Source organism: Triturus cristatus, chromosome 3_2 (genome assembly GCF_964204655.1).
Source record: "Triturus cristatus chromosome 3_2, aTriCri1.1, whole genome shotgun sequence".
In the NCBI taxonomy this organism is placed as follows: domain Eukaryota; kingdom Metazoa; phylum Chordata; class Amphibia; order Caudata; family Salamandridae; genus Triturus; species Triturus cristatus.
Window position 1 is genome coordinate 1,106,295,246 of NC_140584.1, and position 23,351 is coordinate 1,106,318,596.

General features: G+C 45.3%; 1 protein-coding gene across 1 annotated transcript in view; it reads left to right on the forward strand.

Moving 5' to 3' along the window:
* The window catches only part of AIPL1 (AIP like 1 HSP90 co-chaperone), a 256,206-nt gene that overhangs the window by 34,927 nt on the left and 197,928 nt on the right, over positions 1 to 23,351 (forward strand). The gene's annotated exons all lie outside the window — the stretch shown is intronic.

Here is a 23,351-nt window from a genome sequence, read left to right on the forward strand (position 1 = left end):
GATGCTACCATGTCGCTACAGTTACAAGGACCTACAAACTATTTTCACTGTGGCAGGCCTAGATGCCCTATGCATAATAACAGAGTGCAGATTAAAATACTAATACTGTATCTCACAAATAGGACCAGCTTGAAAAATAATTAAATATCTATTTTGATAGTTATTAAAAGTCCAATTTAATGGGGAAGTTCGTTTTTAAATGATTATAAAGGAAAGTAGCTTTCAGAAAGTTAGTCTTTACCCACCTGAACTGTCAAATGGCTAATTAGCATTAGACTCTGCCAACTCTCAGCCTGTGCCCAGCCCTGGAAGAGGTGTGAAAAAGGTGTGTAATCCCTCACACGAGCACACAATAAGTAGACTTCAATAGGCAGTGATGAGTCCTCTGAGCTCACTAGAATATGCAGGGTGAGGGCTGTGGGCTTTCTGTCAACACCACAGTGTTACATCCTGCATGACAGGACTTTCAGAAGCATGCATAAAAGTTTTCCACCCTTCAAAGAGAGAAACCAGGATGCACAGACAATTCTTGTGCATTCCCTCACTAGTGGCTGAAGGACCCTGCGTTTTTCCTACCAGACGCCTGCTTCCGGATTTACTGTAAGTTCAGTGCCTGCTTCAAACTGGATGTTGATGTTTGATCTGAGAGGACAGTAGGATTACTAAAGTACACTCTCCACTTATAAACATAGCCTTAAGAGCCCTAGTTTCACCATCTCAGATTTGTCCCAGCATATGTGTTTTGGGCCTGTTTGCAGCAAAGCAAACAACTGAAAAAGGCGGCGCACCAGGGGCACAATTACTCTATTAGTCAGTGAGGTACTAGGAGTGTCTTAGGAGGTCCCCACCCACAGGCTGATGAACCCCACAAAGTTGGGGCCTGCCTCAGAACACTTTCTGGACATGTGTATGAAAGGACGGACTGCAGTTTGAAACCTATGAGAACTGAAGGGATGGTCGTGCTTCCACTTGTAACCAGAAAAATGAAGTAGAGTCCAAGGGTCATTTGGCTGAATTCCTGTGAGGCTACCTGGACACAACAAGCTGCAGGAAGCCTTGCTAAAGGGCCTAGCTGACAGCAACTGGATCTGGTCCGGACCCTGCTGTTGGCATGTGCTTGACACCATGTGAGTCTTCAAATGCCTCCGCTGAGGTTATGATAGACTTTTAAGTGTTGGTTTGGAACCAGAAGTAAGTTTGGAAACTTTTGAAATCTTTTCCTCAAGGCCAGTTTGACTTTTTTGAACTTTTTCACTTCCAGTCTTCCATCAAGACCAATCCACTTGCTATATCCAAACCGGTCTCCATCTCATTCAGCCTGAAATCGCACCTTGGTCCGGCTGCATTGCAACCATTTTTCTTGGCACTTTTTTCACTTAAATATTTAAAATTCATATCTCAGGTGCCCCTTATTGGATTTTTGTTGTTTACATGTACATTTTTTAATTAAATGTTTCTATATTTGTATAAATTGGAGTGGGATTTTTACATGGTTTTTTTCTTTGACTTCTTAACTGTTTGGCACTTCTAAGGGGCATATCAGCAACAACCGGCGATAATTAGTGCTAAGCGCACTTAGCGCTAGGATAATTATCGCTGGCTAACGTGTATTTTTATCGCTGTGATAGCGTGCTATTAGCAATGCTTATCTCAAAAGCGATAAAAATCCTAGCGCTAACTGCCTAACGTGAGATTATCGCTGGGAACCCAGCGATAATCTCACGAAATGTGGCGTTAGCTTGTTGATAGGGCCTTACAAACTTAGCCATGATATCCACCTTCCATAGGATATCATGGCTAAGTCAGTCCTGAAGCAGGCGTAAGGAAAGTAGCAATAACAGGGGTTATCGCTACTTTTCTTGCCGCTATGCTTCATAGCGTGGGGCTTGATGATAGGAGAAATGTCGCTTAGCGACCTTTCTCCTGTAATGTCAGGTCAGGAACGCCCACTTTGCATCTCATTAGAGATGCAAAGCTGGGCGTTAGGAATTCGTGCGCTAATGCAAGGTTCCACGCGTTAGAGTGACCTTGTTAATTAGAAGAGATAAAATTATCGCCACTTTTCTTTCGAAAACGGCTGCAAAAGCGGCGATAATTTTCTATCGCCGCGTTGTAGATATGCTCCTCAGTGCTTTACACATTTTCTCTAAATTAAGCTTGCCTGATCTGTGCCACAGCTACCAGGAGATGAGCTCAGGTTTAAAATACTGAAACATTCGATTGGACCTAGCAAGATAGTGACTTTGTTAATTGGGGTGGACACCAATCCACCCAAACTAATGCACCTCTTTCTCACATACACAACCTTACCACTAGATGAGATCCCTTTACGGAGAATAATGGAAAGAAAGGGACCGAGAAGTGCCCTTTCATCCTTAGAAATAATGCCTCAGAGAGAGACCAACAAATGCATCTCAGAACTCTGAAAGTGATTCCTTCACAGAGAGTACAATCACTCATGGACTGAGAATACATTGTGCTTCCCCTTCTAGTCCCGAGAAATGACCCCTTCATTGAGAGACAAGAGTATTAATACTTCACTAATATTTCCCAGGAGAAATACAACTAATCAATGGGGGCAGGGACACATTCTTGTTCTTAGAACTAAAAGGTGTGAAGAATAAATGCCACCTTATATCTCCTGAAGGAAAATGTCTGGCCCAAGTGAATTAAGCTATAAGCTAGCTTTCAAAAGTGCTGTAGCCACATACTCAAATGAAGGGTCTTCTCAGCCAAACTGGACTCCCCACCTGTACGAGGTCAAATCTACAAACAAATGATTGATAAAGCCCTGCTATAATGATGCATCTGCCTACGTTTCACATCTCTCTACCCCCGCATGACTCGAATTCAGAGGGAGAGGGTTAACTTAGAAGATGAGAGAGGCCCCTGTACTGCATGCCTGAAAGAATTCACTTAAAAAATAACCTTCCAGTGACTGGCTGGTAAAAGCCCAGTGGGGGGGCATCTTCTGCATGTGTGTGAACAAAATAAGGCTATATGGTTCCACCACCCTTTTCGTCCACCCATGAGCTCAGCGGCTAGGTGATAACAATTTATATTTCTTTACATCTCCTCAAATTCACAAAGTGATTCCTGACAGGTATAAGCTAATTTGCTTATGTGGAGGTCTCCAGCACATGTGCCAATTTTTCTACACCCGTAAATCCCACTCAACCGGTGGGTAGGTGGGCCTTTCAAGGTGTGGTTAGACTTGGAAATGTGCGAATGCCCAAAAACATGCACATTTCTGTGCATTCACAAACTCCTCTCATTCCCCTCCCCACAGTGGAAACCGTTTACAATCAACAGCTGACATTAACCCTTTTCCAGAGTGTGAAGGGTAATGGACCACCCCCAAATTTGGGGAAGTTGTAGGGAAAGAGATTTCTTCACAGGGAAAAAGATTTTTCTTTCGGAGAAAAAAGCAAAAAAAGTATACTTGCATAGGGAATAATATTTCCCCTGTGTTGAATTCTCTGCTATTAAAAACTCTGTCCAGATGGGATTGGATACTTTTTAAAACTGCACCCGACTTTCCCAATGGATGGAAGATTCACATGGCACAGCTTTCTAGGTGTACAACTTTGCGTGGTTCTGAAAAGAAAATAGTAGGGGTGGGCCCCAGAGGAGTTCGCGGAGTTTTGCCGACTTTGCATGGGGTGCAGAGTTCTGAAAAACTCTGTGAAGTGACGTGGAGTGGAGTTTCTTCTCTCGAGCAGCTTGCCAGCGCTAAGTTGGCAATCGATCATGAGAAAAATCGTGCGCTAGACCTCCTCCTGGCATGATGTCTCAACACGGGTGTTTGCGGCAGGTCGCGACCGATTACGTTGAGAAATCAGCTTGCGTTGAGGAAGCTGCCCCTGGAGTAGAATGTCTACTCGACTGGCAGAAATCAGCAGCGCCCTCTCGCGTGATGCATAGTGCCATTCACGCTGATTTTACATCACAGGACAAATCCCGGGTGCTAAAAATCAGTGCGAGCAGCATGACTTAACAGACTATGCCACTGGCAGAACTCTGCTGAACGGGGCGGAGTTTTTCCGGTACTTCGTGGAGTTCCGCCGAGTAAAACTCCGCGGGGCAAAGTTACAAGCCCCTTTATGCCAGATTTGCGCCATGATGCGGGCTATTTACAACGTGACGCATCTAGGGAGATGCGTCACGTTGTAAAGCCCTGCGCCACATGTGTGCGTTCCTGCACAGGGGGGCGTTCTGGCGCAGGAACGCCTCTGAAAAGTGGCTGAGTGAAATCTACAAGATTTCACTCAGTCACTTTTACGGCCATGCTGCGTCAAAACCCTGCGCCTGCTTGAAGCAGACGTAATGATTGACGCAGCATGTTAGGGATAGGGGCACCCGAGCTTTGCTGGAGCTGTGTCGCGCTTGCGACGCAACTCCAGCAATGCGCCGCCTTTCCGCGGGGGGGATGGGACACGCATCTGCCCATCCGTGCGCCACGGTGCGCCACATTGTAAATGCGGCGCATCAGTGGTGGCACACCGGTGGGCAGATGCGTTGCAACTCTTCTGGCTCATCCCTGCTGATTAACAGAGATGCGCCAGAAGTAGTACATCTGCCGCTGCGAACTCCGCCCTGGCCTAGAAAAAAGTAGTAATCTCCATCCTCAGGTAAGCATACATCTGCAGGTGCAGATTTATTACTTTTTTGTGAATAGGCCCCATAGTTTTTGGGGAAAAAAAGAGTAAAATATATCATATTCTTATCTGACCTATTTACCTATAATGAACCTAAAAAGGAAATCTTTACATAGTAGTTATCCTAAAACATCTGGAACAAGGTTAGACAATATAATCTTGTACTTCAGATGTTACATCAGTAGGAAGCATATTTCAAAGAATAACTGTTTGCATTTAAATAATTTCCTGGTTTAGTAAAATTACAGCAGATCTATCCTTCCATCCTGAACAGGTCTTCATTCACTGGGGAAAAGTTGGCTGCTTCCCTTCTCAATGGCCTGCTTAATTTCCCAGACAACCACAAATCATCAATAGCTCAGTGTTCATTATTTCAGCCTGTTTTTTATCTGCCTCAATTTTGGACCAAAACACATATAAGAATTTACTTAGAAAGATTTGACCAGGTTATCTTTTCTTTTAATTTGCGCAATATAGTTCTTCGAAGTTTGATTTCCTAAAGTATGAAATTGGAAAGTCAATTCAGAATTCATTGAAGTCTCCAAATCATTGTACAACATATCTGAAGGAGTCATATATTGTTATGCAACTTGATAGTTTATGGAATGCTATGCAGAGCTAGTAGTGGCTGGCATCTCTGGAGAGAGGGATGGGTGGGCTCGCACAAAATTACATTAAAAAAATCAAACACTTACGTGAGCACAACATCCTCCACTCCAGACCTCTTCTTTCGCCCAAGAAGGAACTGGATCCGGCCACTCCCTTGACCGATCGTGGCACTGCTCATCTCGAACAGCACCCAGATTCTCTTAAAACAGCGGAGCCATGCGCCCTTTAAACACTGCATAGGCAGCTCTCTGCTCACCATTCCTCCCCGCTGCCACTCAGTAGTTGCCTTGCCTCGTCCTCAGTGGCGTAACGAAAGTTGAAGGGGCCCCCCTGCAAGGTACACAGAGGGGCCCCCTGCTCCGGATTTAATCTTTAATCTGAGTACAGTGCTGAGGGGGCCCCCTGCAGCACGGGGGCCCTCCCCCGCACTGCAGGGGATGCGGGGGCCTGTGTTATGCCCCTGCTCGTCCTGACACTCAATTCAGGATGGGGTGATGAACAGTAAAGTGTTAATAAATGACCATTTTATATTTTATCTCTGGTACTTTGAAGGGCATTTAAGTGGGGCGATGCTCCGCTCCAACGGACGAGCCGCCCCCGCGCGAAGCTTTCAATTATTGAATGTACCACCAAAGCCCCTGACAGTAAACAGAACAATACATGTAGAGTTTAAATTGTAGAAATTCTATGACAGACAGAGATAGTGCTGGTTCTCTCCACTTTCTTAACTTTCTAGAAATACGTTTTTGAGAACCAGCGTTTAATCTGCATGGTGTTTTAAAACATCCAACATCTGCCTTGGATTGTGTGCTATGGGGATGGAAACAATAATGCATTTGGTTTGCATGTCCTCAAGCCTTCTATAAGTCCAATGGCAAGGGGGTGCTGAGAGGCTGCACTGATTGCACCAAGTGGGAAAAATGTTAGAAATACTAGGGGTGGAGAGAGGCGTTGGCCTTCCTAGCTTAACAACACGCTCTGCCACTTCTGAAACGCAAGGCTGCACCATATTTACAAGAATGTGGTGCAGCCTTGCGTTTCCCCCTGCGATGGCGCTAGGTTTAGTAACTTGTTGCCAATGCAGGCACCTTTGCACCAGAGTGCAAGGGTGTCTGTGTACAGGGGAGGATTGTTTATGTGTAGGAAGGTGTCCCTTCCTGCACATAAACAATCCTAAAATGCCATTCTGTCACCTTCATGTGCGCTGCTTCATGCTGCACACATGAAAGTGACAAAATGGCATTTTTAAAAAAAGTTTGTTTATGTACAGGAAGGGACACCTTTTTACACATAAACAAACATGGCATTTTGCTTTTTCCATGTGTGCTGCACAAGGCAGCACACATGGAAAAAGCAAAAACGAGGAGAAATAATGTATTTTGCCTCGTTTCGACAAGTTTTACTTGGTCAGTGTCAAAATAAATGGGTGTTGCGGTGGAACGTCCACCGCAACACCCACGGCCCACCCCTTTCACACTAACCATAGTGTGAAGGGGGGCCTTACGTACAAGGCAGCGTTAAGCCACGTTAAGTGGCCTAACTGTGCCTTGTACAAAAGGCGCAGCCCCTATCGCCACCACAACGTCACTATAGGTGACGTTATGAAGGGGCTAGGGGCTTGTACATATGCCTCTGGGTGTTTTGTTCAATTCAAGGATTTTGTAATTCAGCGTTTAAACCTCGCTCACCAATTAAAATTGCTAAATTTCGATTTTAGGTCCACATGTATCAATATTAGGAATAGCAATTATCTAATTGCGATTTTCTGCGAATCGCAAATTAAGTAATCACTATTCCTAGTGTATGAAACTCCATGAGTTTAATTTAGCAATTCATAGGGGGTTGCAAATTGACCTACCTCATGAATATTAAAGATGTAGGTTGCAATTTGTGACCCAATAGGAATTGCTAAAATCACGGGGATTTATGACCTGCTGGGGTCACCAGACCACTATATCTGGATTGCTTTAAATAAAGCAATCATTTTTTAAAAAAATGCAGCCTGTTTTCCTCAAGGGAAAATGAGTCGCGTTTAGAAAAGAATAATGAAAAGTTTTCTTTTCATTTGTTTAGAGCAGGCAGTGGTCTGTGGGACCACTGCCTGCTCTTAAATGTTTTTGTTACTACCATTTACAAACGTGAAGGGGTTCCTTGGAAACCTTTCCCATTTGCAAAGGGCTACCAGCAACTTGAAGTTGGTGGTAAAATGCGAATGTTTTGTGACCACATTTTGGTCAAAAAACATTCTTACTTAACGCTGCAATTCGATATGAGGAAGGGACGCCCTACCACACTCCTCCCTAACACCAAATAGGGTTTGGTACATAGGAAAAGCCTTTTTTCTGGTCTGCGAATAGGGCTTTAGGGGACTTTAAAAATGGTATATACATGTGGCCCTAAATCTCTTTTAATTTATGTATTGAGGCATCCCACTTTGTGGTCACGTGAATTTTACTATTAATTCTACCCTGGCATGTCTTTTAAAATATCACCGGACATGAATTATTGGGTGAAAAAGACACAAGTATAGCCATGTCAAAGAGCAAGTACCCAATTCTGTACCTGTTTTTACACAGAATGAGCATTTGGAAACTGTTTCACTTGCAGTGGTGGAGTGAAAAACTCGATTCCGTCACCCTCACATGTGTAACCAGTACCACTTAATGCCAAAGTTGCATTATTGTGATTATTTTTATTCATATGAAAAAAATAAAAGAAAGCAGAGTACAGAAGAAGACCTGAGGCCAAGTGTGTGAACGATACAATGAAGAGCATTATGTCCATGAGCAGCTTGGAGCCTTACTTCCAGAGTGAGAGTAAGATTTAAGAATCATTGAGAGTGTATTTTTAGCAGAGGGTTGCAATCCCTTCTTCTGCCGCCTCATCAATCCCCAATGTATGCTAATCAGATTAATTTAAGCCTGGATCCGCGCGCTGACAACCAGTCTCTGATAGCAGATAAAAAGGAACGCTACAGTGCACAGTGCCCAGGAGTCTGTGACGCGCGGTCACACGTCACAATGCAGGAAGTAATGAGAGCGTTTAAAGGGACCGTCCAGTGCAGGCAGAAACAGCAGTCCGCTGTACCCAGTCCTGCATCTCTGTCATCAACAATAAGTATTCTTGTTTGATGATCTCAGATGGGGGTTTTGTGTTATTATTCCTTAAATGGCCTCCTTATGAAATATATTGGCAACCATGCCCGCTGGACATCAGTCGTGGAAACAAAGTTGTGAGCCTTATTGTCAGAACTATTTTAGCGTGCAAGTCTGACTACACAGGCAAGGGACTTTTGACAAGAGTAAAATGTCTTTTGTGATGCTCAGAAGTCAGTTTAGCAGTCGTGAGAGTATCACTCACCCTGAGGTTTCTGTGTGAGTAACCCCCGCCCACTGGGTCACTTGTCAGATGTGAGCATTACAGGGCAGGAGTTTCCTGGATGTTTGTGAATACCCACACTCATTTGCGAGTATTCTGTAGTAACAAAGGTCCACGCAGGTAGGAAGTAGTTCATGAAGCTTTATTGAAGATAGTTACATGTCGATATGTTCCCGTGAAGCAGCCCCACCAGAAGCAGCCTGCCTGCTGCTCAGCCCATTCTCAACTGTCAGACTTCACCTCACAGGCACCCAACATTCCGAAGCGCATCATCACTCCAACATTCCAAGCCCCATAGTTCTTCACTGTTTGCAAACCACAGCATGTAAAACGATCTTGCACATCATCAGGTCCTTACCAGAAGAGATGACCTGAACACCAATCACTTGTTCCCACAGGTATATTCATGGAAAAGAGAACTAATTGCTTGCCCTGACGGACCTAAAGTTTGCCTTTCACTCACTCAACCCATCGGAAAGTCCTTTCATCTACATCTGACCCAGGATTCATTGCCTCAGCCCAAATCTTACGGATTACATCAGGAGGAGGCTTTTTATGAGTTGCTAACTGCGCCCTAGCCTAACGGTGTTGAATCCACTCCTGGTACACCATCACTACCACCACCACCACCACCACCAGCACCACCACATCAGAGTGCTAACTGCACCCTAGCCTGAGGTTAATGAATTTACTCCAGGTACACCATCACTACCACCACCGCCACCACCACCACCACCAGCACCAACACCACCACAGCAGAGTGCTAACTGCACCCTAGCCTGAAGGTGTTGAATCTACTCCTGGTACACCACCTCCACCACCATCACTACATCAGAGTCCTAACTGCACCCGAGTCTGAAGACGCTGAGTCCACTACTGGTACACCACCAGCAGCACCACCACCAGCACCACCACAGCAGAGTGCTAACTGCACCCTAGCATGAAGGCGTTGAATCCAGTCCTAGTACACCGCCATCACTACATCAGAGTCCTAACTTCACCCAAGTCTGAAGGCGCTGAGTGCACTACTGGTACACCATCGCCTCCAGCACCACCACAGCAGAGTGCTAACTGCACCCTAGCCTGAAAGCGCTGAGTTTACTCCTGATACACCACCACCACCACCACCATCACAGCAGAGTGCTAACTGCACCCTAGCCTGAAGGCGTTGAATCCACTCCTAGTAAACTGCCACCACCGCCATCACTATATCAGAGTCCTAACTGCACCTGAGTCTGAAACACTGACTCCACTACTGGTACACCACCACTACCACAATCAGCACCACCACCACTAGCACCCCCACAGCAGAGTGCTAACTGCACCCTAGTATGAACACGCTGACTCCACTCCTGGTACACCACCAACACCACCACAGCAGAGTGCTAACTGCACCTGAGCCTGGAGGCATTATCTCCACTCCTAGTACACCACCACTACCACCACCAGCACCACCACAGCAGAGTGCAAACTGTGCCCTAGTCTAAATGCGCAGATTCCACTCCTGGTACACCGCCACCACCACAGCAGAGTGCTAACTGCACCCTAGCCTGAAGGTGTTGAATCTACTCCTGGTACACCGCTACCACCACCATCACTACATCAGATTCCTAACTGCACCCGAGTCTGAAGGCGTTGAAACCACTCCTGGTACACCATCACTACTGCCACCACCACAACCACAACCAGCACCGGCACTACCACATCAGAGTGCTTACTGCACCCTAGTCTGAAGGTGCTGAGTCCTCTACTGGTACACCACCACCACCAGCACCACCATAGCAGAGTACTAACTGCACCCGAGCCTGAATCTGCTGAGTCCACTCCTGGTACACCACCACCATCACTACATCAGAGTCCTACCTGCACCCGAGTTTGAATGCGCTGAGTCCACTACTGGTACACCACCATCACCAGCACCACCACAGCAGAGTGCAAACTGCACCCTAGCCTGAAAGCGCTGAGTCCACTCCTGGTACATCACCACTACCACCACCAGCACCACCAGCACCACCACAGCAGAGTGGTAACTGCACCCTCGCCTGAAGGTATTGAATCCACTCCTAGTAAACCGTCACCAACACCACCGCCATCACTACATCAGAGTCCTTAACCGCACCCTAGTCTGAAGGCGCTGAGTCCCCTACTGGCACACAACCACTAACCACTACCAGCACCACCACTAGCACCACCACAGAAAAGTGCTAACTGCACCCTAGCCTGCACGTGCTAAACACACTCCTGGTACACCACCACCACCAACACCATCACAGCAGAGTGCTAACTGCACCAGATCCAGAAGGTGCTGAGTCCACTCCTGGTACAGCACCAGTACCACCATCAGCACCACCACCACTAGCACCACCACAGCAGAGTGCTAACTACACCCTAGTCTGAATGTGCTGAGTCCACTCCTGGGCCAATCGCAGAAGTCTGGAACACAAAGTCCCTGCCCCAGATATCCAGATGTCTCCATGTGTCCCACGATGCGGGCTTGTAGGCCTAGAGATATGCACCTGCTCAGCGTTGAATTCACTCCTAGTACACCATCACCAACACCACCGCCATCACTACATCAGAGTCCTAACTGCACCCTAGTCTGAAGGCACTGAGTCCACTACTGGCACACAACCACTAACCACTACCACCACCAGCACCACCACTAGCACCACCACAGAAGAGTGCTAACTGCACCCTAGCCTGAACGTGCTAAATCCACTCCTGGTACACCACCACCACCAACACCATCACAGCAGAGAGCTAACTGCACCCGAGGCAGAAGGTGCTGAGTCCACTCCTGGTACAGCACCAGTACCACCACCAGCACCACCACCACTAGCACCACCACAGCAGAGTGCTAACTACACCCTAGTCTGAATGCGCTGAGTCCACTCCTGGGCCAATCGCAGAAGTCTGGGACACATAGTCCCTGCCCCAGATGTCCAGATGTCTCCATGTGTCCCAAGATGCGGGCTTGTAGGCCTAGAGATATGCACCTGCTCAGCACTAGGCCCCACCTCCTGGGCCAGCTGCAGAGGTCTGGGATGAGAACTCCCTGCCCTGCCACAGATGTCTCTCTATGTCCCACTCTGTGATCTTGTAGGCCTCGAGATATACACCTGCTCAGTGCTAGGACCCAACTCCTGGGCAACAGCAGAAGTCTGAGATTCATAATTACTACCCCAAATGTCTCAGTATGTCCCATGCTGCTGGCGTGTAGGCTTCAAAATATGCGCCAGCTTGGTGCTATGCCCTACCTCCTGGGTCGAGAGCAGAAGTCTGGGACATGATGTCTCTGTGTCTGTGCTCCAATGCGTAGTCCCTGCCCCTGATGTATCTGTGCCAGCTCGGCGCCAGGCCTCATCTTCAGGGCTAACAGTAGAAGACTGGGATGCGTAGTCCCTACCCCAGATGCCTCATATGTCCTGTGCTGTAGGCCTGGAGATATGGTACAATTCCTCCCATGGCATTGCATGGCTCATCCCTGTGGAAGTGCTAGACTCAAAAGCACAATATTGAGCAATATCATCCACGTAGCAGTTGCATCTGGTAAGAAAATCAATTCCACTCTTGTGTGCAGCACATATTACCACACCAATATCCTTTGGCAATTGAAGTGCTTCCAGCAAGTTGGGGACATACAGCCCATTCTTTATTGGTGCCTCCCCTTTTTGGTTTGTGCAGATCTTGTTGTCCCCATCTCGGGTCTCCTGTTTGTCCTCTTTGATGCCAGTTGGATAGGAACTGAGGTTCTGGGTTCAGGGGTGTCCCTTAAATCTTAGATTTGGTGGCATAAGGGGTGTGGGTGAAAGTCGGCAATGGGCTACTAGCCCCAGCTATAAATCAACTCCTAAAGTGACCACATCCAGAGGTGTAGGTCACCTTTTCTACTCACAATTCTCTATTCTACCATTTTTTTAAATGGCAGAAGTCTTCCTCGGCTCTACAAACCAGGTAGCCCACCCGAGAGGTGTGGCTAGCATTCTGGGCATGTACGCCTCCTGGATAACTGCTTTCCCATCTGTCCTGGTGCAAATGTGCCTGGGGCAGAAAGAGGGCTTTTAACTCCCCTGGGAGACAGCCTATATGCATATCAGAAGCGGTGTATTCTTTGAAGCTTACCGCCTTAATGTGCCACATCACTAGACATCCTGAGAAGGAGAAGATGTGACCTCCTTCCTGCTCAGGCCTTTGTTCCTAACTCCTGTGAGTATTCACACTGCGGTGGCAACCCTTCTCCTCACCTGTGAACACCATCTGTGCAGCACCTAACCTTAGCTTGCTCACAGGTGTGTCCCAACAGACAGACAGTACCCACATGGCCAAAACAGAGGTGTGTCCCAGTCCACTCCCAGGGGGTGACTCCTGTCCCCCTCCCCGGGGCATCTCTGTCCACCAGGACAGTAAGCCACAGTGGCCACTGACAGCCGTCAGTGATGAGAACCAGGCCCTAGGCCTTTCATGGTTCTCCAACCTCTGTGGCGTCAGAGAGCGTGCGTCAGTAGCCCCAGGTGCCTGGCACTCTTGGTCCACTCTCCCTCCTGTCAGGTCAGGTATGACATCCTGACACTGACCCACCAACCCCCTTCCAGAGTTCTGCACCCTCCCACTAGGAGTGGTACCCCTAGAAGACAAATGGGTAGGGACACTGATTACAGCTGCCCTTCCCTCCAGGTCAGGCAACACCTGAACCTGGCTTATCAACCCAGGGACTAACCCCAGCGCCTGAGCACCTACCCAGCACACCAGGACTTCCTGGGGAGCACTCATGCCCCCCTCAAGGGTAACACATAGCTCATGTGTTGTGTGACAATCTGCCTGGTGCAGATCTCCCGATCCCTGTCCATCTGACAGTGCGTGAAGATCCCCCAGGACAGAAGTGGTGTCACCATGGTCACTCCTCGGAGACTCAGCCCTTTTGGCTGGTCCCTGACTCACTGGTTCTCCCACTGGGGAATCTCTCCCCCTCTCACCCCTCAATCTGACTTCTACACCCTCCACTTAGGAGTGGCACTGCCAGACACCAGAACTGATGGAGGTCTGCTTACAGACACTCCACTTTCTCCTGACACTAGGAGATCCCCCTCAAATGGACTACTAGTACAGCTTAGGCTCCCTACCTGGTGTTCCCTTAAGGAACCATCCAGACCATGAGACTGTGGTTGGGCACTATCGGGACACATCCCAGTCTCATTCCTTCTCCTAGGAGACAGCACGAGAGGCCCTACAACCTTCCCACTACAACGGGACCTGGCTGGGCTACTCTGAACCTCTCCCACCACTCTGGGCTGAAAGATACCTGAGCCACTCCTCCTCGGGTCACTCCCCAATGCCTCTTCAGACCCTTTGGAATCCATCAAAAGGTCTGCCTCTCGGGTGAGCTCCCTGGGGTCAGAGAACTCACCCTTCAACAGGTGTTGGCATAACTCTGGAAAACAGGGACTTACAATATGCTCTCCCACAATGCCCCCCACAGTTGTTACCCAAACTATCCTTCACCTCACCATCCAGTGCCTTGCACACTTACCCCACACTACTCTCCTGAGATTGGGAATACAGTATCTGATTGTCTCTGTCACTCAACCCACACCCTTCTGGGTGGTCTTCACACTCACACACCAGGACTTCAACCATGGGGGAACCCCTCTCCCTGCACCTCTCATCTAGTGTCCCTCCGATGACTAGGACTATGAAACCCTGTGCCAGTTCCCCAATCCACCTCAGGGACACTGCGCACCACTGGAGCTACCTCACATCCTTGAACCCACTGGTGTATGTTAACCTCCTCCTTCAGGTCAGGCGCCACATCTCTGGGTGTGTGTACTGCTCCCTCAGCACTCAATAATACAATTTTGCTGCCACCATCTGAGCTGGACTCCACCTCCAACTCAGCCAAGCTCACTTACTGAGCTACATACATTTCTTCTTCTTGGGCTAAGGCCCTCTTGGTCTCAGCCCTCTCGAGCTCATCATCAAGATATCTCAGCCTCTGCTCACAAGCCAGAAGCCATCCATCTTTTTCTGTTTCTCCCTCCCTTTCAGGGAAGTTCTCCTCCACCTCAGACTCTACTGGTAGTGTTGGCCTCCAGCGGGGTAATTCATAATGAAATTGGGATGCCTCTGGATCCTCCCTCGATCTCCTCTTCACAGGCAGCCCTCTTTCCTTTCAAAACACACGTAGCTCCTTCATTGTGTAGATGAACATGTGCCAGAAGTCAAGTTCCATTTTGCAATAACTAACCAGAGTCTAAGTATCAAAATATACTTCCAGGAGGACACCAGCAAACAGAAAAAACAGTATGTGGTTGCGTAATGGTCTGCACTCACTAGTAGTGTAGACCTATCACTGAATGTAAATCACAAATGCAAGTCCAGGATCCTCACCACTGACCACCAATTTTAGAAATGGGGTCTCTACTTGGTCAAAGGTACCTACCTCTGCCAACTAGAGACCCCCATTTCTAACAATAAGTACTAAGCACTCAGTAACGTTCAATAGAAAATCCAGCATAGATTTGGCTTCTAAGGTGGGGAAAAATAGATCTCTTTAAAAGTGTAAAGCCAGGTCCTTTTATCGGACTTTAGACAAAGGAGTTCATACATTCACTAAACAAGAACATGGTTCCCAGGATGTGCACCAACAGGGAATGAGAGAGAAGAAACATTTTACTACTGAATACATTTGAAGGTTCTTTCGTAATTACATTACATTAGATTCAAACATTCTCAGAGTCTATTCAGGTAACATGAGTTGATACATTGTATCGACCCCACCGAACCAGGCAGCTATCGGCCGATTTCAAGGATCCCTTTCTATTCCAAGGTGTTGGAGAAACTACTTAACAGGCAGATTACAACCTTCATCATGGATCAAGATCTACTAGATCATTCACAATATGGATTTAGAGAGGGTCATGGAACAGAGACAACTCTGGTGATGGCAGTAGAAGAACTTAGAAGAACATTGGACGAGGGAATGAAGGCCGCCTTGATTTTGTTAGATCTGTCGGCGGCCTTCGACACAGTCAACCACGGAATCCTAATTGGAAGATTAGAAGAGTTGGGATTCCAAGATAGCGCCATTACTCTACTATCATCATATCTAACGAACAGATCGTTTGTTGTAGAAATGGATGGATCAGTCTCTAAATTCTTTTAACTGCCATGTGAAGTGCCGCAGGGTTCTTCCCTCAGCCCCACCCTTTTTAATATTTATGTGGCCCCTTTGGCGGCCATTATTAGGAAATGTGGTTTCTCGGTGGTCTCCTACGCCAATGACACGCAGGTGGTGGTTTCGGTGTCAAATACCATAGAGGAGACAGCAGACTGTTTTAATACCTGCATGGCACAGATCAACATTTGGATGCAGAAAAATTGCCTCAAACTTAATGGGGGAAAAACAGAGGTGTTGTTATTAGGATCCAAGACCTCCTTCTGGTCCCCAAGATGGTTGCCGGCTGACCTAGGTGGATGCCCAGTTCCGGTCACGAAGGTGAGGAACTTAGGTGTAATATTTGATGAAAGACTAACGTTTGAATGTCAAATTAAAAAACTGGCCTCCACTTTTTGGGGCATTCTGAAAATAATTAGGAAGATTCGTCCTTTCATTCCATCGGACGCTTTAAAAACAGTGGTCACGGCCCTAGCTCTATCACGATTGGACTATGGTAATGCCCTATATGTGGGACTTCAAACACAGCTTTTAGTTAGACTTCAACGGATGCAAAACGCAGCGGCTAGAATGATTCTGGATATCCCCAAGTATGAGTCTGTCTCCCTTCGATTAAAAGACCTACATTGGCTGCCAGTGGGTGAAATAATTATTTTCAAGTCACAATGCATTTAAGGCACTACAGGGGAAGGGGCCACTGTATCTGAGAACACATCTTAAAAAATACATGCCAGTTAGGAATTTAAGGTCAGCACAAGCACAACTACTGTCAACCCCCAGATATAAGCAAGCTCGATGGGGGGGCATGAGCTTTTTGTTGGGAACAGTAAACATTTGGAATTCCTTGCCGCTGTCGATAAAAAACAGCAAGACATTAATGTCATTCAGTGGGCTGCTGAATACATGGCTATTTAAGAATTAAAGTTAGAGGCTCAGTTAATTTGTAGAGGCATCATACCCGTTGGTCATAGCGCCAAGACGCCCTAGGGCATTCGTGCGCTCTATAAGTTTTAAATCAAATCAAAATCAAATACAGTCTGAGACACATAAGTTGTCATCACATTTAATGTGACTGAGAAAGCTTCAGTCTTTCAGTGTCAAAGCTCACAATTCTTTATTACAGCAAGGAGAACATCAGCAGTGGTGATCAGGTAGTGTATTACGACGTCACATTCAAAATGGAAGAAAGCATTAAACTGACTTATGTTAGTATAGGCTTTAAATTAAACACTATAATTAAAAAACAGATTCCACACTTGCTATACCGAGAAGGGGGTGGAGAAAGGTGGTTATACATATTAATCATTAAAAGGGATGTTTGGAGGGGAACCCATGGGCTATTCACAAACTACATTTTGTGGTACATTTAGAAGCAACAGTAAGGTACCACAAATGCTATTCATAAACCTATGAGTGTAAATCTCCACATCCACCTCTCCTATCTTTTAAATAATTAAAGATTGAATTTAAAATTAAATTAAAAGTGCTGTACCAGTTTTACTTTTTTGTACATTTAAAATAAATGTATACAATTATTTTGCAATTATGTTTAATATAAAAATATTGTTACTATTTTTTCAAGTTTAATAACATTTTTTAAGTTCTTTAAAATAATTTTAAATTAAACAAAATGGTAAAAATACTTTATAATTAAATAATAAACATTTTATTTTGTAATATTTTTGAACATTAATGTTTTAACATTAAATGATAGATATATATACAGGTGATCAAGGCCGCTTGGACGGCCGAAACGCGTCCTGACATATGAGGAGTAGAAAATAAAAAAATAATGCTGCACAAGCTGGTCTGTACTAGTGATTTCCGTACGAAAGCGGGAGTGTATCACAAGCTGCTGTAAAATATATACATCTATATATATATATATATATATATATATATATATTACCTACTGGCGGTCGCCAGTAGGTAGTTATAGTTAGGACCCCTTTTCCATAGGAAAACCTCAACATTCTATTTTGAATAACTTTGGCGCCGGTCGATGAATCCTCGCGAATTTCTCAAAATAGGTGGGGCGCTATACGCTCCGCTCCTACCCTGAAAGTCTCGGGGGGATTCGTCAAGCGGGGGCTGAGATAAAAGGGGGGTCCCAAAACGCGTTTTTCCCATGCATTTTTCCATAGGACCTTTAGAACGAGCTACAGCCCGAACGGCTGAACAGAATTACTAGAAATTTGGCAGAGAGGTAGTCCCTAGGTCAAGGAAGTGCCTTTTGTAGGTTTGGTGTAAATCTGTTCAGTAGATTCTGAGAAAATAGCCTTTAAATCAATATATATATCTGAGCCCGCTTACGGTACGCTTACCGTACGCTTACCGTAAGCGTACGGTGGCGTGCGCGAGCGCGATTCTGATTGGCTCTTAGATCTTAGTGAACATTCGAATCGGCCGAAACCAGGAAGCGGCGGCCGCCATTTTGTCTCTCGCACTGAGTGTTGTTTATCAAACAAGATGGCCAAAAACATGTTACGGGGCTGTTTTGACAACTCCCTCCCACATAGTCATGTTGAGGGAGTCCCCAAACATCCCCCAAGAGCAAAAATGGTTTTATTTTTTTTTCGGCAATTTCGCCGAGTACGCTTACCGTACGCTTACCGTAAGCGTACGGTAAAAAAAATAAAATAAAAAAAACACTATCCACACTTACCCCACCCCCTGTGCTTTCGGTGGCCGTAGGCCACCAAATGTACAGGGCTTATTAATAGGTAAAAAAAACTAAATTTTGGCAACATGAAATTATAAAATCGAAATAAAAAAAACACTATCCACATTGACCCCACCCCCTGTGCTTTTGGTGGCCAAAGGCCACCAAATGTACACGCTTATTAAAGTTGATAAAAACCGTGCACGGAACGAACTGTGTTAAGTGGGCGCGCACGCCTCGAATGGCGTAAAGTAACTTAGCATTTAAAAAACCGTACAAATTCACTGAAAAAACCATAGGTTTCACACACGTTATAGTTAGGAATTAGCATTTAAAAAACCTGGCAAATTCACTGAAAAAACCATAGGTTTCACACATGTTATAGTTAGCGGAACTTTTACTGATAAAAAACCAGTGAAATTGCCCCGTTATAGTTAGTGCTGGCAACTATAACTCACGCGACCGCAATCTTCTGCTGATGACATATGTGTCTTTATGAAAAAAAAATATTTGTAATATATGTATAGCTAAAAATGTATGGAAGAAGACATGGGCAAATAAGTGTCTAAATACAGTATTAGCATCAGCAGAGGATTGCGGTCGCGTGAGTTATAGTTGCCAGCACTAACTATAACGGGGCAATTTCACTGGTTTTTTATCAGTAAAATTTCCGCTAACCATAACATGTGTGAAACCTATGGTTTTTTCAGTGAATATATATATTCACTGAAAAAACCATAGGTTTCACACATGTTATGGTTAGCGGAAATTTTACTGCAATCCTCTGCTGATGCTAATACTGTATTTAGACACTTATTTGCCCATGTCTTCTTCCATAAATTTTTAGCTATACATATATTACAAATATTTATTTTTCATAAAGACACATATGTCATCAGCAGAAGATTGCAGTCGCGTGAGTTATAGTTGCCTGCACTAACTATAACGGGGGAATTTCATTGGTTTTTTATCAGTAAAATTTCCGCTAACTATAACATGTGTGAAACCTATGGTTTTTTCAGTGAATTTGCAAGGTTTTTTAAATGCTAATTCCTAACTATAACGTGTGTGAAACCTATGGTTTTTTCAGTGAATTTGTACGGTTTTTTAAATGCTAAGTTACTTTACGCCATTCGTGGCGTGCGCGCCCACTTAACGCAGTTCGTTCCGTGCGCGCACGGTGCGCTTTGCGCACCGTGCGCGCACAGTCAGCACGCGGTGCGCTTTGCGCACCGCGCGCCCACTTTACGCAGCCCACCGCGCACTTTACCGTGCCCACCGCGCACGGTGGGCACGCGGTGCGCTACGCGCACCGCGTGCCCACGTTACGCTAGATGGGCCATGTACGCACGATGCGCTTCGCGCACCGTGCGCACATGGAGGACATATGATGCACTTCGTTTTGAAATGTAATATTTTAATTTTTCACACCATTCGGGCACCATTTGCACACGGGGTGGGGAGAGTGTGGATAATTTTTTTTTTTTAATATTTTTTTACCGTACGCGTACGGTAAGCGTAATCGGCAAAATTAGCAAAAAAATAAAAATTCGGTTTTTGGCCTTGGGGGATCTTTGGGGACTCCGTCAACATGGCTAGGTGTTTTGGAGCTGTCCAAACAGCCCCTTTACATGTTTTTGTGCTTTGTATTTTAATCCACACTCTCAGTGCGAGAGACAAAATGGCGGCCGTCGCTTCCTGGTTTCGGCCGATTCGAATGTTTACTAAGATCTAAGAGCCAATCAGAATCGGGCTCGCGCACGCCACCATACGCGTACGCTAAGCGTACCGTAAGCGCACCGTAAGCTGGCTCAGATATATATATTGATTTAAAGGCTATTTTCTCAGAATCTACTGAACAGATTTACACCAAACCTACAAAAGGCACTTCCTTGACCTGAGGACTACCTCTCTGCCAAATTTCTAGTAATTCTGTTCAGCCGTTCGGGCTGTAGCTGTGTCTAACGGTCCTATGGAAAAATGCATGGGAAAACGCGTTTTGGGACCCCCCTTTTATCTCAGCCCCCGCTTGACGAATCCCCCCGAGACTTTCAGGGTAGGAGCAGAGCGTAGCGCCCCACCTATTTTGAAAAATTCGCGAGGATTCGTCGACCGCCAGTAGGTAATATATATGTATATATGTCATGTGATCAAGTCCCCCAGGAGGGATGAAACGCGTAATGGCTGCCTTGTTTGTTTAAGTCTTGAATAAACGAACAGATATTTGAAAAGAATCTTGTGGTCCGTGCTCCCTTCTGCTCAGCTGGTCGGATACGAGAGAGGAGAGTGCTTTGCCGATATATATATATATATATATATATATATATATCTCGCTCCAAGGTTTTCCTCACTCCCGTCCGGGAAGAAGATAGCAGCACTCACGGGTTAGGTTGGTTACCAGTTTTTATTTAGCGCTTCACAAACGCGTTTCGGGTCTTCCCTTCGTCAGTGTGTTATATGACAGATACAGCGCGGCGCCATTTTATATACCAAAAAATGCATCACATTATCCATTACGGGCAGTAAAAAGCAACGAAGGACTATTTCCCACCGAGTTACTGTGGGCGCCATCTTTCAATATACACATATTGTGTTCACACTGGTTTGTCAAATAAAGTTATATACAATATTTACAATATTTACAACAAAATTGTCGTCAGAATTCATTCTTTATGAAGTGTGCTTACTCGTAGTTAATTCCAAACGAAATTAAGATCTCGCCGTGGATCGGCATTAGTGGCTCCATAGAACCACCCTTGCCCTCCTCACTTTAATAAATCTTGCCGTGTATCGGCTAGCCCGCATAATGTGTGTATTTTTATTAAGAGGTGTATACAGATTCATCTATTTTATCATAATTTTGTCACCTATACCCCCAGATGTACCGTTAATTCTTCATTACTGTTTAAACCTTTCGGGCTTTTTGTTTGTAGATCGATGATAAATCTTGACTCTAATCTCCTCAATTTGAGTACCCTGTCCCCTCCTCTGGTGTGAAGGGGCACATGATCAAGCCCAAAAAATTGAAGTAGGTTCCTGTTGCTTTGGTGTTTTATAGCAAAGTGTCTGGCAACTGGGTAGCTCATGTCCCTGTTTGTAATAGCACGCATGTGCTCCAGAATTCTGATTTTGACACTGTGTATCGTGCTCCCGATGTATTTAAGCTTGCAGGGACATGTCAGACAGTAGACTACATGCGTGGTTTGGCACGTGATAAATTTTTTGATGGTTTGTCTCTCTTTCATCAAAAAATCATCGATCTACAAACAAAAAGCCCGAAAGGTTTAAACAGTAATGAAGAATTAACGGTACATCTGGGGGTATAGGTGACAAAATTATGATAAAATAGATGAATCTGTATACACCTCTTAATAAAAATACACACATTATGCGGGCTAGCCGATACACGGCAAGATTTGTTAAAGTGAGGAGGGCAAGGGTGGTTCTATGGAGCCACTAATGCCGATCCACGGCGAGATCTTAATTTCGTTTGGAATTAACTACGAGTAAGCACACTTCATAAAGAATGAATTCTGACGACAATTTTGTTGTAAATATTGTAAATATTGTATATAACTTTATTTGACAAACCAGTGTGAACACAATATGTGTATATTGAAAGATGGCGCCCACAGTAACTCGGTGGGAAATAGTCCTTCGTTGCTTTTTACTGCCCGTAATGGATAATGTGATGCATTTTTTGTATATAAAATGGCGCCGCGCTGTATCTGTCATATAACACACTGACGAAGGGAAGACCCGAAACGCGTTTGTGAAGCGCTAAATAAAAACTGGTAACCAACCTAACCCGTGAGTGCTGCTATCTTCTTCCCGGACGGGAGTGAGGAAAACCTTGGAGCGAGATATTTTACACGGGGCACCACCGTGTGAGCAGCACCCGCCAGTGAGTGATCCGTTTTCGAAAGGTGCATGGGAGCAAGCATATATATATATATATATATATATCCACAAGAAAGTAGGCGCTTAGTCAACGCCCCTCCAAGGCGGGTTGGGGCTCGCTATGAGCGGGCGCCCCCACTCCTCAAATTATACACGAAACTCGCAGCTTACTGCAAGGACAAGCCACACCAATCCAGGAAGTTCAATATATATTTATTTGCGCACAACAACACGTTTCAACCACCACAGGTCTTGGTCACGTGACCAGTTAAGAGAGTTTCCGTATTTAAACGTTATTTCCGGTGTCCCACATGACGCAGATGTCACAGAAAACAGACTTCATTGAAGCCACAAATCACTGTGAGCCTTAATCCATATACACAATTGTGAAATACAGAGTGCAAAGAAAGCGTGCCGAAAATAAATGTGCAAATAATTCCAAAAATTCATTTGTTGTTGGTACAAACGATATCTCATAAATTACAGCTTACAAATACATCAATGTAGTGTTATGTTCACACTGGCTCAAATCCCCTGGCAGAGAAAAGTGTAGTCAATCGGGTATAGTACCCTAGGTGGGTCGATGTTAGACATTTAATTGTTATTTATATATATGCTTTATATTAACCGAATTAAGGATATACGGCCTGATACAAGTTAGCTTTGCATTATTAAACGAGTTCTACTTAGTGAGCAAACATCCTCCAACAGAAATACATGACATACATGATTCCAAGTATATCTCGCAGTGCATTTCTCTCAGGTATAGTACACTTAATTCAGTGTCGTGGCCCCCTTTAATTGTCTTACAGTACATATGCATCTATATCTGTCAGCTTTAGTATGTTATAAATAATAATCAACCGATTTAAATTCCAATAAGGAGAATGGCAGCTGTTACTTGAACCAGTCCAGGTCTCTGTGCTCATAAACCTCTAATTGTATCCTGATGTGATGAGACCAAGCACTCAAA